Source organism: Pecten maximus, chromosome 4 (genome assembly GCF_902652985.1).
Source record: "Pecten maximus chromosome 4, xPecMax1.1, whole genome shotgun sequence".
Lineage (NCBI taxonomy): Eukaryota > Metazoa > Mollusca > Bivalvia > Pectinida > Pectinidae > Pecten > Pecten maximus.
The window spans coordinates 2,558,319-2,571,919 of NC_047018.1; the positions used below are offsets into that span (position 1 = coordinate 2,558,319).

Genomic DNA, 13,601 nt, shown 5'->3' on the forward strand with positions numbered 1-13,601 from the left:
TTGTTTTATAACTATCAGTCACCGTAGACCACTTACAGTTTGTTTTATAACTATCAGTCATCGTAGACCACTTACAGTTTGTTTTATAACTATCAGTCATCGTAGACCACTTACAGTTTGTTTTACGTCCTATCAGTCATCGTAGACCACTTACAGTTTGTTTTATAACTATCAGTCATCGTAGACCACTTACAGTTTGTTTTATAACTATCAGTCATCGTAGACCACTTACAGTTTGTTTTATAACTATCAGTCATCGTAGACCACTTACAGTTTGTTTTATTACTATCAGTCATCGTAGACCACTTACAGTTTGTTTTATAACTATCAGTCATCGTAGACCACTTACAGTTTGTTTTATAACTATCAGTCATCGTAGACCACTTACAGTTTGTTTTATAACTATCAGTCATCGTAGACCACTTACAGTTTGTTTTATAACTATCAGTCATCGTAGACCACTTACAGTTTGTTTTATAACTATCAGACATCGTAGACCACTTACAGTTTGTTTTATAACTATCAGTCATCGTAGACCACTTACAGTTTGTTTTACGTCCTATCAGTCATCGTAGACCACTTACAGTTTGTTTTACGTCCTATCAGTCATCGTAGACCACTTACATTTTGTTTTATAACTACCAGTCATCGTAGACCACTTACAGTTTGTTTTATAACTACCAGTCATCGTAGACCACTTACGGTTTGTTTTATAACTATCAGTCATCGTAGACCACTTACAGTTTGTTTTATAACTATCAGTCATCGTAGACCACTTACAGTTTGTTTTATAACTATCTATCATCGTAGACCAGTTACAGTTTGTTTTATAACTATCAGACATCGTAGACCACTTACAGTTTGTTTTATAACTATCTATCATCGTAGACCACTTACAGTTTGTTTTATAACTATCAGACATCGTAGACCACTTACAGTTTGTTTTATAACTATCAGTCATCGTAGACCACTTACAGTTTGTTTTATAACTATCAGTCATCTTAGACCACTTACAGTTTGTTTTATAACTATCAGTCATCGTAGACCACTTACAGTTTGTTTTATAACTATCAGTCATCGTAGACCACTTACAGTTTGTTTTATAACTATCAGTCATCGTAGACCACTTACAGTTTGTTTTATAACTATCAGTCATCGTAGACCACTTACAGTTTGTTTTATAACTATCAGACATCGTAGACCACTTACAGTTTGTTTTATAACTATCAGTCATCGTAGACCACTTACAGTTTGTTTTATAACTATCAGTCATCGTAGACCACTTACAGTTTGTTTTATAACTATCAGTCATCGTAGACCACTTACAGTTTGTTTTATAACTATCAGTCATCGTAGACCACTTACAGTTTGTTTTATAACTATCAGTCATCGTAGACCACTTACAGTTTGTTTTATAACTATCAGACATCGTAGACCACTTACAGTTTGTTTTATAACTATCAGTCATCGTAGACCACTTACAGTTTGTTTTATAACTATCAGTCATCGTAGACCACTTACAGTTTGTTTTATAACTATCAGTCATCGTAGACCACTTACAGTTTGTTTTATAACTATCAGTCATCTTAGACCACTTACAGTTTGTTTTATAACTATCAGTCATCGTAGACCACTTACAGTTTGTTTTATAACTATCAGACATCGTAGACCACTTACAGTTTGTTTTATAACTATCAGTCATCGTAGACCACTTACAGTTTGTTTTATAACTATCAGACATCGTAGACCACTTACAGTTTGTTTTATAACTATCAGTCATCGTAGACCACTTACAGTTTGTTTTATAACTATCAGTCATCGTAGACCACTTACAGTTTGTTTTATAACTATCAGTCACCGTAGACCACTTACAGTTTGTTTTATAACTATCAGTCATCGTAGACCACTAACAGTTTGTTTTATAACTATCAGTCATCGTAGACCACTTACAGTTTGTTTTATGTCCTATCAGTCATCGTAGACCACTTACAGTTTGTTTTATAACTATCAGACATCGTAGACCACTTACAGTTTGTTTTATAACTATCAGTCATCGTAGACCACTTACAGTTTTTTTTATAACTATCAGTCATCGTAGACCACTTACAGTTTGTTTTATAACTATCAGTCATCGTAGACCACTTACAGTTTGTTTTATAACTATCAGACATCGTAGACCACTTACAGTTTGTTTTATAACTATCAGACATCGTAGACCACTTACAGTTTGTTTTACGTCCTATCAGTCATCGTAGACCACTTACAGTTTGTTTTATAACTATCAGTCATTGTAGACCACTTACAGTTTGTTTTATAACTATCAGTCATCGTAGACCACTTACAGTTTTGTTTTATGTCCTATCAGTCATCGTAGACCACTTACAGTTTGTTTTATAACTATCAGTCATCGTAGACCACTTACAGTTTGTTTTACGTCCTATCAGTCATCGTAGACCACTTACAGTTTGTTTTATAACTATCAGTCATCGTAGACCACTTACAGTTTGTTTTATAACTATCAGACATCGTAGACCACTTACAGTTTGTTTTATAACTATCAGACATCGTAGACCACTTACAGTTTGTTTTACGTCCTATCAGTCATCGTAGACCACTTACAGTTTGTTTTATAACTATCAGTCATTGTAGACCACTTACAGTTTGTTTTACGTCCTATCAGTCATCGTAGACCACTTACAGTTTGTTTTACGTCCTATCAGTCATCGTAGACCACTTACATTTTGTTTTATAACTACCAGTCATCGTAGACCACTTACAGTTTGTTTTATAACTACCAGTCATCGTAGACCACTTACGGTTTGTTTTATAACTATCAGTCATCGTAGACCACTTACAGTTTGTTTTATAACTATCAGTCATCGTAGACCACTTACAGTTTGTTTTATAACTATCTATCATCGTAGACCAGTTACAGTTTGTTTTATAACTATCAGACATCGTAGACCACTTACAGTTTGTTTTATAACTATCTATCATCGTAGACCACTTACAGTTTGTTTTATAACTATCAGACATCGTAGACCACTTACAGTTTGTTTTATAACTATCAGTCATCGTAGACCACTTACAGTTTGTTTTATAACTATCAGTCATCTTAGACCACTTACAGTTTGTTTTATAACTATCAGTCATCGTAGACCACTTACAGTTTGTTTTATAACTATCAGTCATCGTAGACCACTTACAGTTTGTTTTATAACTATCAGTCATCGTAGACCACTTACAGTTTGTTTTATAACTATCAGTCATCGTAGACCACTTACAGTTTGTTTTATAACTATCAGACATCGTAGACCACTTACAGTTTGTTTTATAACTATCAGTCATCGTAGACCACTTACAGTTTGTTTTATAACTATCAGTCATCGTAGACCACTTACAGTTTGTTTTATAACTATCAGACATCGTAGACCACTTACAGTTTGTTTTATAACTATCAGTCATCGTAGACCACTTACAGTTTGTTTTATAACTATCAGTCATCGTAGACCACTTACAGTTTGTTTTATAACTATCAGACATCGTAGACCACTTACAGTTTGTTTTATAACTATCAGTCATCGTAGACCACTTACAGTTTGTTTTATAACTATCAGTCATCGTAGACCACTTACAGTTTGTTTTATAACTATCAGTCATCGTAGACCACTTACAGTTTGTTTTATAACTATCAGTCATCGTAGACCACTTACAGTTTGTTTTATAACTATCAGTCATCGTAGACCACTTACAGTTTGTTTTATAACTATCAGACATCGTAGACCACTTACAGTTTGTTTTATAACTATCAGTCATCGTAGACCACTTACAGTTTGTTTTATAACTATCAGACATCGTAGACCACTTACAGTTTGTTTTATAACTATCAGTCATCGTAGACCACTTACAGTTTGTTTTATAACTATCAGTCATCGTAGACCACTTACAGTTTGTTTTATAACTATCAGTCACCGTAGACCACTTACAGTTTGTTTTATAACTATCAGTCATCGTAGACCACTAACAGTTTGTTTTATAACTATCAGTCATCGTAGACCACTTACAGTTTGTTTTATGTCCTATCAGTCATCGTAGACCACTTACAGTTTGTTTTATAACTATCAGACATCGTAGACCACTTACAGTTTGTTTTATAACTATCAGTCATCGTAGACCACTTACAGTTTTTTTTATAACTATCAGTCATCGTAGACCACTTACAGTTTGTTTTATAACTATCAGTCATCGTAGACCACTTACAGTTTGTTTTATAACTATCAGACATCGTAGACCACTTACAGTTTGTTTTATAACTATCAGACATCGTAGACCACTTACAGTTTGTTTTACGTCCTATCAGTCATCGTAGACCACTTACAGTTTGTTTTATAACTATCAGTCATCGTAGACCACTTACAGTTTGTTTTATAACTATCAGTCATCGTAGACCACTTACAGTTTTTTTTATGTCCTATCAGTCATCGTAGACCACTTACAGTTTGTTTTATAACTATCAGTCATCGTAGACCACTTACAGTTTGTTTTACGTCCTATCAGTCATCGTAGACCACTTACAGTTTGTTTTATAACTATCAGTCATCGTAGACCACTTACAGTTTGTTTTATAACTATCAGTCATCGTAGACCACTTACAGTTTGTTTTATAACTATCAGACATCGTAGACCACTTACAGTTTGTTTTATAACTATCAGACATCGTAGACCACTTACAGTTTGTTTTACGTCCTATCAGTCATCGTAGACCACTTACAGTTTGTTTTATAACTATCAGTCATTGTAGACCACTTACAGTTTGTTTTACGTCCTATCAGTCATCGTAGACCACTTACAGTTTGTTTTATAACTATCAGACATCGTAGACCACTTACAGTTTGTTTTATAACTATCAGTCATCGTAGACCACTTACAGTTTGTTTTATAACAATCAGTCATCGTAGACCACTTACAGTTTGTTTTATAACTATCAGTCATCGTAGACCACTTACAGTTTGTTTTATTACTATCAGTCATCGTAGATCACTTACAGTTTGTTTTATAACTATCAGACATCGTAGACCACTTACAGTTTGTTTTATAACTATCAGACATCGTAGACCACTTACAGTTTGTTTTATAACTATCAGTCATCGTAGATCACTTACAGTTTGTTTTATAACTATCAGACATCGTAGACCACTTACAGTTTGTTTTATAACTATCAGACATCGTAGACCACTTACAGTTTGTTTTACGTCCGATCAGTCATCGTAGACCACTTACAGTTTGTTTTATAACTATCAGTCATCGTAGACGACTTACAGTTTGTTTTATAACAATCAGTCATCGTAGACCACTTACAGTTTGTTTTATAACTATCAGACATCGTAGACCACTTACAGTTTGTTTTATAACTATCAGTCATCGTAGACCACTTACAGTTTGTTTTATAACTATCAGACATCGTAGACCACTTACAGTTTGTTTTATAACTATCAGTCATCGTTGACCACTTACAGTTTGTTTTATAACTATCAGTCATCGTAGACCACTTACAGTTTGTTTTATAACTATCAGACATCGTAGACCACTTACAGTTTGTTTTATGTCCTATCAGTCATTGTAGACCACTTACAGTTTGTTTTATAACTATCAGTCATTGTAGACCACTTACAGTTTGTTTTATAACTATCAGTCATCGTAGACCACTTACAGTTTGTTTTATAACTATCAGACATCGTAGACCACTTACAGTTTGTTTTATAACTATCAGTCATCGTAGACCAGTTACAGTTTGTTTTATAACTATCAGTCATCGTAGACCACTTACAGTTTGTTTTATAACTATCAGACATCGTAGACCACTTACAGTTTGTTTTATGTCCTATCAGTCATTGTAGACCACTTACAGTTTGTTTTATAACTATCAGACATCGTAGACCACTTACAGTTTGTTTTATGTCCTATCAGTCATTGTAGACCACTTACAGTTTGTTTTATAACTATCAGTCATTGTAGACCACTTACAGTTTGTTTTATAACTATCAGTCATCGTAGACCACTTACAGTTTGTTTTATAACTATCAGACATCGTAGACCACTTACAGTTTGTTTTATAACTATCAGTCATCGTAGACCACTTACAGTTTGTTTTATAACTATCAGTCATCGTAGACCAGTTACAGTTTGTTTTATAACTATCAGTCATCGTAGACCAGTTACAGTTTGTTTTATAACTATCAGACATCGTAGACCACTTACAGTTTGTTTTATAACTATCAGTCATCGTAGACCACTTACAGTTTGTTTTATAACTATCAGACATCGTAGACCACTTACAGTTTGTTTTATAACTATCAGTCATCGTAGACCACTTACAGTTTGTTTTATAACTATCAGTCATCGTAGACCAGTTACAGTTTGTTTTATAACTATCAGTCATCGTAGACCAGTTACAGTTTGTTTTATAACTATCAGTCATCGTAGACCAGTTACAGTTTGTTTTATAACTATCAGACATCGTAGACCACTTACAGTTTGTTTTATAACTATCAGTCATCGTAGACCACTTACAGTTTGTTTTATAACTATCAGTCATCGTAGACCACTTACAGTTTGTTTTATAACTATCAGTCATCGTAGACCACTTACAGTTTGTTTTATAACTATCAGTCATCGTAGACCACTTACAGTTTGTTTTATAACTATCAGTCATCGTAGACCACTTACAGTTTGTTTTATAACTATCAGTCCTCGTAGACCACTTACAGTTTGTTTTATAACTATTTGTCATCGTAGACCACTTACAGTTTGTTTTATAACTATCAGTCATCGTAGACCACTTACAGTTTGTTTTATAACTATCAGACATCGTAGACCACTTACAGTTTGTTTTATAACTATCAGACATCGTAGACCACTTACAGTTTGTTTTATAACTATCAGACATCGTAGACCACTTACAGTTTGTTTTATAACTATCAGTCATCGTAGACCACTTACAGTTTGTTTTATAACTATCAGACATCGTAGACCACTTACAGTTTGTTTTATAACTATCAGTCATCGTAGACCACTTACAGTTTGTTTTATGTCCTATCAGTCATCGTAGACCACTTACAGTTTGTTTTATGTCCTATTAGTCATCGTAGACCACTTACAGTTTGTTTTATAACTATCAGTCATCGTAGACCAGTTACAGTTTGTTTTACGTCCTATCAGTCATCGTAGACCACTTACAGTTTGTTTTATAACTATCACACATCGTAGACCACTTACAGTTTGTTATATAACTATCAGTCATCGTAGACCACTTACAGTTTGTTTTATAACTATCAGTCATCGTAGACCACTTACAGTTTGTTTTATAACTATCAGTCATCGTAGACCACTTACAGTTTGTTTTATAACTATCAGACATCGTAGACCACTTACAGTTTGTTTTATAACTATCAGTCATCGTAGACCACTTACAGTTTGTTATATAACTATCAGTCATCGTAGACCACTTACAGTTTGTTTTATAACTATCAGTCATCGTAGACCACTTACAGTTTGTTTTATAACTATCAGTCATCGTAGACCACTTACAGTTTGTTTTATAACTATCAGTCATCGTAGTCCACTTACAGTTTGTTTTATAACTATCAGTCATCGTAGACCACTTACAGTTTGTTTTACGTCCTATCAGTCATCGTAGTCCACTTACAGTTTGTTTTATAACTATCAGTCATCGTAGACCACTTACAGTTTGTTTTATAACTATCAGTCATTGTAGACCACTTACAGTTTGTTTTATAACTATCAGACATCGTAGACCACTTACAGTTTGTTTTACGTCCTATCAGTCATCGTAGACCACTTACAGTTTGTTTTATAACTATCAGATATCGTAGACCACGTACAGTTTGTTTTATAACTATCAGTCATCGTAGACCACTTACAGTTTGTTTTATAACTATCAGTCATCGTAGACCACTTACAGTTTGTTATATAACTATCAGTCATCGTAGACCACTTACAGTTTGTTTTATAACTATCAGTCATCGTAGACCACCTACAGAATTCCTGTTAGAGTAGAGTGTTGGTTTAGAATTCCTGTTAGGGTAGAGTGTTGGTTTATAATTCCTGTTAGGGTAGAGTGTTGGTCCTGTTAGGGTAGAGTGTTGGTTTAGAATTCCTGTTAGAGTAGAGTGTTGGTTTAGACTTCCTGTTAGGGTAGAGTGTTGGTTTATAATTCCTGTTAGGGTAGAGAGTTGGTTTAGAATTCCTGTTAGGGTAGAGTGTTGGTTTAGAATTCCTGTTAGGGTAGAGTGTTGGTTTAGAATTCCTGTTAGGGTAGAGTGTTGGTTTATACTTTCTGTAAGGGTAGAGAGTTGGTTTAGAATTCCTGTTAGGGTAGAGTGTTGGTTTATACTTTCTGTAAGGGTAGAGAGTTGGTTTAGAATTCCTGTTAGGGTAGAGTGTTGGTTTATAATTTCTGTAAGGGTAGAGAGTTGGTTTAGAATTCCTGTTAGGGTAGAGTGTTGGTTTATAATTCCTGTTAGGGTAGAGTGTTGGTTTAGAATTCCTGTTAGGGTAGAGTGTTGGTTTAGAATTCCTGTTAGAGTAGAGTGTTGGTGAATTCTGGGTTACCAGGTTAAGGAAGATAACAGCATCATCAGCATTATAGGCCTACATTAAACAGGGGAAACACATTGCTGACAGTTGCCCTGACATGTGTCAGGTATGATAGAGTCCCTGGCACCATCTCCTCAGCCAAAGAGTCAACTGAGTGACAGACATTATATTAAACACACTACACTGATCCTTTTACACATGTCACCAATACCAGGTAATAGTGAATAACGTTTACCTATGAATATTTAACGAGAAAAGCATTGTTTATAACCGTGACAGCTGTAGGATGTACTGTTTAATTATAAATATCCCCCTAATGATTATTACATTAACAAACAAATTTGCTTAGTTGTGTTGTATAGCACGGTTAATATCTACTATCAACGGATTAAACTTACACATGCTGTAATTACAATTGTGTAAGATATCAATTTCTCAAAGTGTATTGACCAGAGTGGTTACATAGTGGGGGATTGTGTCAGTTATATGGAACAAAGGGTCAAACATGGTCTTTTATGCAGACTTGATATTAATTAATCTATCATACAGACTTTGTAATAATTTATGTATGTATTATACAGACTTTGAAATAATTTATGTATCATACAGACTTAATAATAATTTAAATGGTAGTAATGAATCCTAGATATATATATAATTTGGCATATTCAATAGCAGAGGAATTTCACTTGACATCGCATGAGTAAAGTGGGATTCCATGGGACATTGAATGAATCAAGTGGGATTCCAGGGACATTGAATGAGTCAAGTGGGATTCCAGGGGACATTGAATGAATCAAGTGGGATTCCAGGGGACATTGCATGAGTCAAGTGGGATGGGACATTGAATGAGTCAAGTAGGATTCCAGGGACATCGCATGAGTCAAGTGGGATTCCAGGGGACATTGAATGAGTCAAGTGGGATTCCAGGGGACATTGAATGAATCAAGTGGGATTCCAGGGGACATTGCATGAGTCAAGTGGGATTCCAGGGGACATTGCATGAGTCAAGTGGGATTCCAGGGGACATTGAATGAGTCAAGTGGGATTCCAGGGGACATTGCATGAGTCAAGTGGGATTCCAGGGGACATTGGATGAGTCAAGTAGGATTCCAGGGGACATTGAATGAGTCAAGTGGGATTCCAGGGACATTGAATGAATCAAGTGGGATTCCAGGGGACATTGCATGAGTCAAGTGGGATTCCAGGGGACATTGAATAAGTCAAGTGGGATTCCAGGGTCATTGCATGAGTCAAGTGGGATTCCAGGGTCATTGCATGAGTCAAGTGGGATTCCAGGGGACATTGGATGAATCAAGTGGGATTCCAGGGGACATTGAATGAGTCAAGTGGGATTCCAGGGACATTGAATGAGTCAAGTAGGATTCCAGGGGACATTGGATGAGTTAAGTGGGATTCCAGGGGACATTGCATGAGTCAAGTGGGATTCCAGGGGATATTGAACGAGTCAAGTGGGATTCTACAGGATATTCAATGAATGAATAACTGTAGTTGTTACATATTAAACACATTGTTGATGTTAGTTGAGGAACCTGACTGTATATCATTGTTTTGTTACGACAGCCTAAGGGTCAGAACCTGACCGTATATCATTGTTTTGTTACGACAGCCTAAGGGTCAGAACCTGACCGTATATCATTGTTTTGTTACGACAGCCTAAGGGTCAGAACCTGACCGTATATCATTGTTTTGTTACGACAGCCTAAGGGTCAGAACCTGACCGTATATCATCGTTTTGTTACGACAGCCTAAGGGTCAGAACCTGACCGTATATCATTGTTTTGTTACGACAGCCTAAGGGTCAGAACCTGACTGTACATCATTGTTTTGTTACGACAGCCTAAGGGTCAGAACCTGACTGTACATCATCGTTTTGTTACGACAGCCTAAGGGTCAGAACCTGACTGTACATCATTGTTTTGTTACGACAGCCTAAGGGTCAGAACCTGACTGTACATCATTGTTTTGTTACGACAGCCTAAGGGTCAGAACCTGACGGTATATCATTGTTTTGTTACGACAGCCTAAGGGTCAGAACCTGACTGTATATCATTGTTTTGTTACGACAGCCTAAGGGTCAGAACCTGACCGTATATCATCGTTTTGTTACGACAGCCTCAGGGTCAGAACCTGACTGTATATCATCGTTTTGTTACGACAGCCTAAGGGTCAGAACCTGACTGTATGTCATCGTTTTGTTACGACAGCCTAAGGGTCAGAACCTGACTGTATATCATCGTTTTGTTACGACAGCCTCAGGGTCAGAACCTGACCGTATCTCATTGTTTTGTTACGACAGCCTAAGGGTCAGAACCTGACCGTATATCATTGTTTTGTTACGACAGCCTAAGGGTCAGAACCTGACTGTATATCATTATTTTGTTACGACAGCCTAAGGGTCAGAACCTGACCGTATATCATTGTTTTGTTACGACAGCCTAAGGGTCAGAACCTGACCGTATATCATTGTTTTGTTACGACAGCCTAAGGGTCAGAACCTGACTGTATATCATTGTTTTGTTACGACAGCCTAAGGGTCAGAACCTGACGGTATATCATTGTTTTGTTACGACAGCCTAAGGGTCAGAACCTGACCGTATATCATTGTTTTGTTACGACAGCCTAAGGGTCAGAACCTGACCGTATATCATTGTTTTGTTACGACAGCCTAAGGGTCAGAACCTGACGGTATATCATTGTTTTGTTACGACAGCCTAAGGGTCAGAACCTGACCGTATATCATTGTTTTGTTACGACAGCCTAAGGGTCAGAACCTGACCGTATATCATTGTTTTGTTACGACAGCCTAAGGGTCAGAACCTGACTGGATATCATTGTTTTGTTACGACAGCCGAAGGGTCAGAACCTGACTGTATATCATTGTTTTGTTACGACAGCCTAAGGGTCAGAACCTGACTGTACATCATTGTTTTGTTACGACAGCCTAAGGGTCAGAACCTGACGGTATATCATTGTTTTGTTACGACAGCCTAAGGGTCAGAACCTGACCGTATATCATTGTTTTGTTACGACAGCCTAAGGGTCAGAACCTGACCGTATATCATTGTTTTGTTACGACAGCCTAAGGGTCAGAACCTGACCGTATATCATTGTTTTGTTACGACAGCCTAAGGGTCAGAACCTGACCTGTATATCATTGTTTTGTTACGACAGCCTAAGGGTCAGAACCTGACCGTATATCATTGTTTTGTTACGACAGCCTAAGGGTCAGAACCTGACCGTATATCATTGTTTTGTTACGACAGCCTAAGGGTCAGAACCTGACTGTATATCATTGTTTTGTTACGACAGCCTAAGGGTCAGAACCTGACCGTATATCATTGTTTTGTTACGACAGCCTAAGGGTCAGAACCTGACCGTATATCATTGTTTGTTACGACAGCCTAAGGGTCAGAACCTGACTGTATATCATTGTTTTGTTACGACAGCCTAAGGGTCAGAACCTGACCGTATATCATTGTTTTGTTACGACAGCCTAAGGGTCAGAACCTGACCGTATATCATTGTTTTGTTACGACAGCCTAAGGGTCAGAACCTGACTGTATATCATTGTTTTGTTACGACAGCCTAAGGGTCAGAACCTGACTGTATATCATTGTTTTGTTACGACAGCCTAAGGGTCAGAACCTGACCGTATATCATTGTTTTGTTACGACAGCCTAAGGGTCAGAACCTGACTGTATATCATTGTTTTGTTACGACAGCCTAAGGGTCAGAACCTGACCGTATATCATTGTTTTGTTACGACAGCCTAAGGGTCAGAACCTGACTGTATATCATTGTTTTGTTACGACAGCCTAAGGGTCAGAACCTGACTGTATATCATTGTTTTGTTACGACAGCCTAAGGGTCAGAACCTGACCGTATATCATTGTTTTGTTACGACAGCCTAAGGGTCAGAACCTGACCGTATATCATTGTTTTGTTACGACAGCCTAAGGGTCAGAACCTGACTGTATATCATTGTTTTGTTACGACAGCCTAAGGGTCAGAACCTGACTGTATATCATTGTTTTGTTACGACAGCCTAAGGGTCAGAACCTGACGGTATATCATTGTTTTGTTACGACAGCCTAAGGGTCAGAACCTGACTGTATATCATTGTTTTGTTACGACAGCCTAAGGGTCAGAACCTGACCGTATATCATTGTTTTGTTACGACAGCCTAAGGGTCAGAACCTGACCGTATATCATTGTTTTGTTACGACAGCCTAAGGGTCAGAACCTGACTGTATATCCATTGTTTTGTTACGACAGCCTAAGGGTCAGAACCTGACCTGTATATCATTGTTTTGTTACGACAGCCTAAGGGTCAGAACCTGACCGTATATCATTGTTTTGTTACGACAGCCTAGGGTCAAGAACCTGACCGTATTATCATTGTTTTGTTACGACAGCCTAAGGGTCAGAACCTGACCGTATATCATTGTTTTGTTACGACAGCCTAAGGGTCAGAACCTGACCGTATATCATTGTTTTGTTACGACAGCCTAAGGGTCAGAACCTGACCGTATATCATTGTTTTGTTACGACAGCCTAAGGGTCAGAACCTGACTGTATATCATTGTTTTGTTACGACAGCCTAAGGGTCAGAACCTGACCTGTATATCATTGTTTTGTTACGACAGCCTAAGGGTCAGAACCTGACCTGTATATCATTGTTTTGTTACGACAGCCTAAGGGTCAGAACCTGACTGTATATCATTGTTTTGTTACGACAGCCTAAGGGTCAGAACCTGACCGTATATCATTGTTTTGTTACGACAGCCTAAGGGTCAGAACCTGACTGTATATCATTGTTTTGTTACGACAGCCTAAGGGTCAGAACCTGACCGTATATCATTGTTTTGTTACGACAGCCTAAGGGTCAGAACCTGACCGTATCTCATTGTTTTGTTACGACAGCCTAAGGGTCAGAACCTGACTGTATATCATTGTTTTGT

The 13,601-nt window shown here is 37.2% G+C and overlaps 1 protein-coding gene across 4 annotated transcripts in view; it reads left to right on the forward strand.

Annotated features, from left to right (window-relative positions):
- The window catches only part of LOC117324967 (serine/threonine-protein phosphatase 6 regulatory ankyrin repeat subunit A-like), a 140,470-nt gene that overhangs the window by 54,543 nt on the left and 72,326 nt on the right, over positions 1 to 13,601 (forward strand). The gene's annotated exons all lie outside the window — the stretch shown is intronic.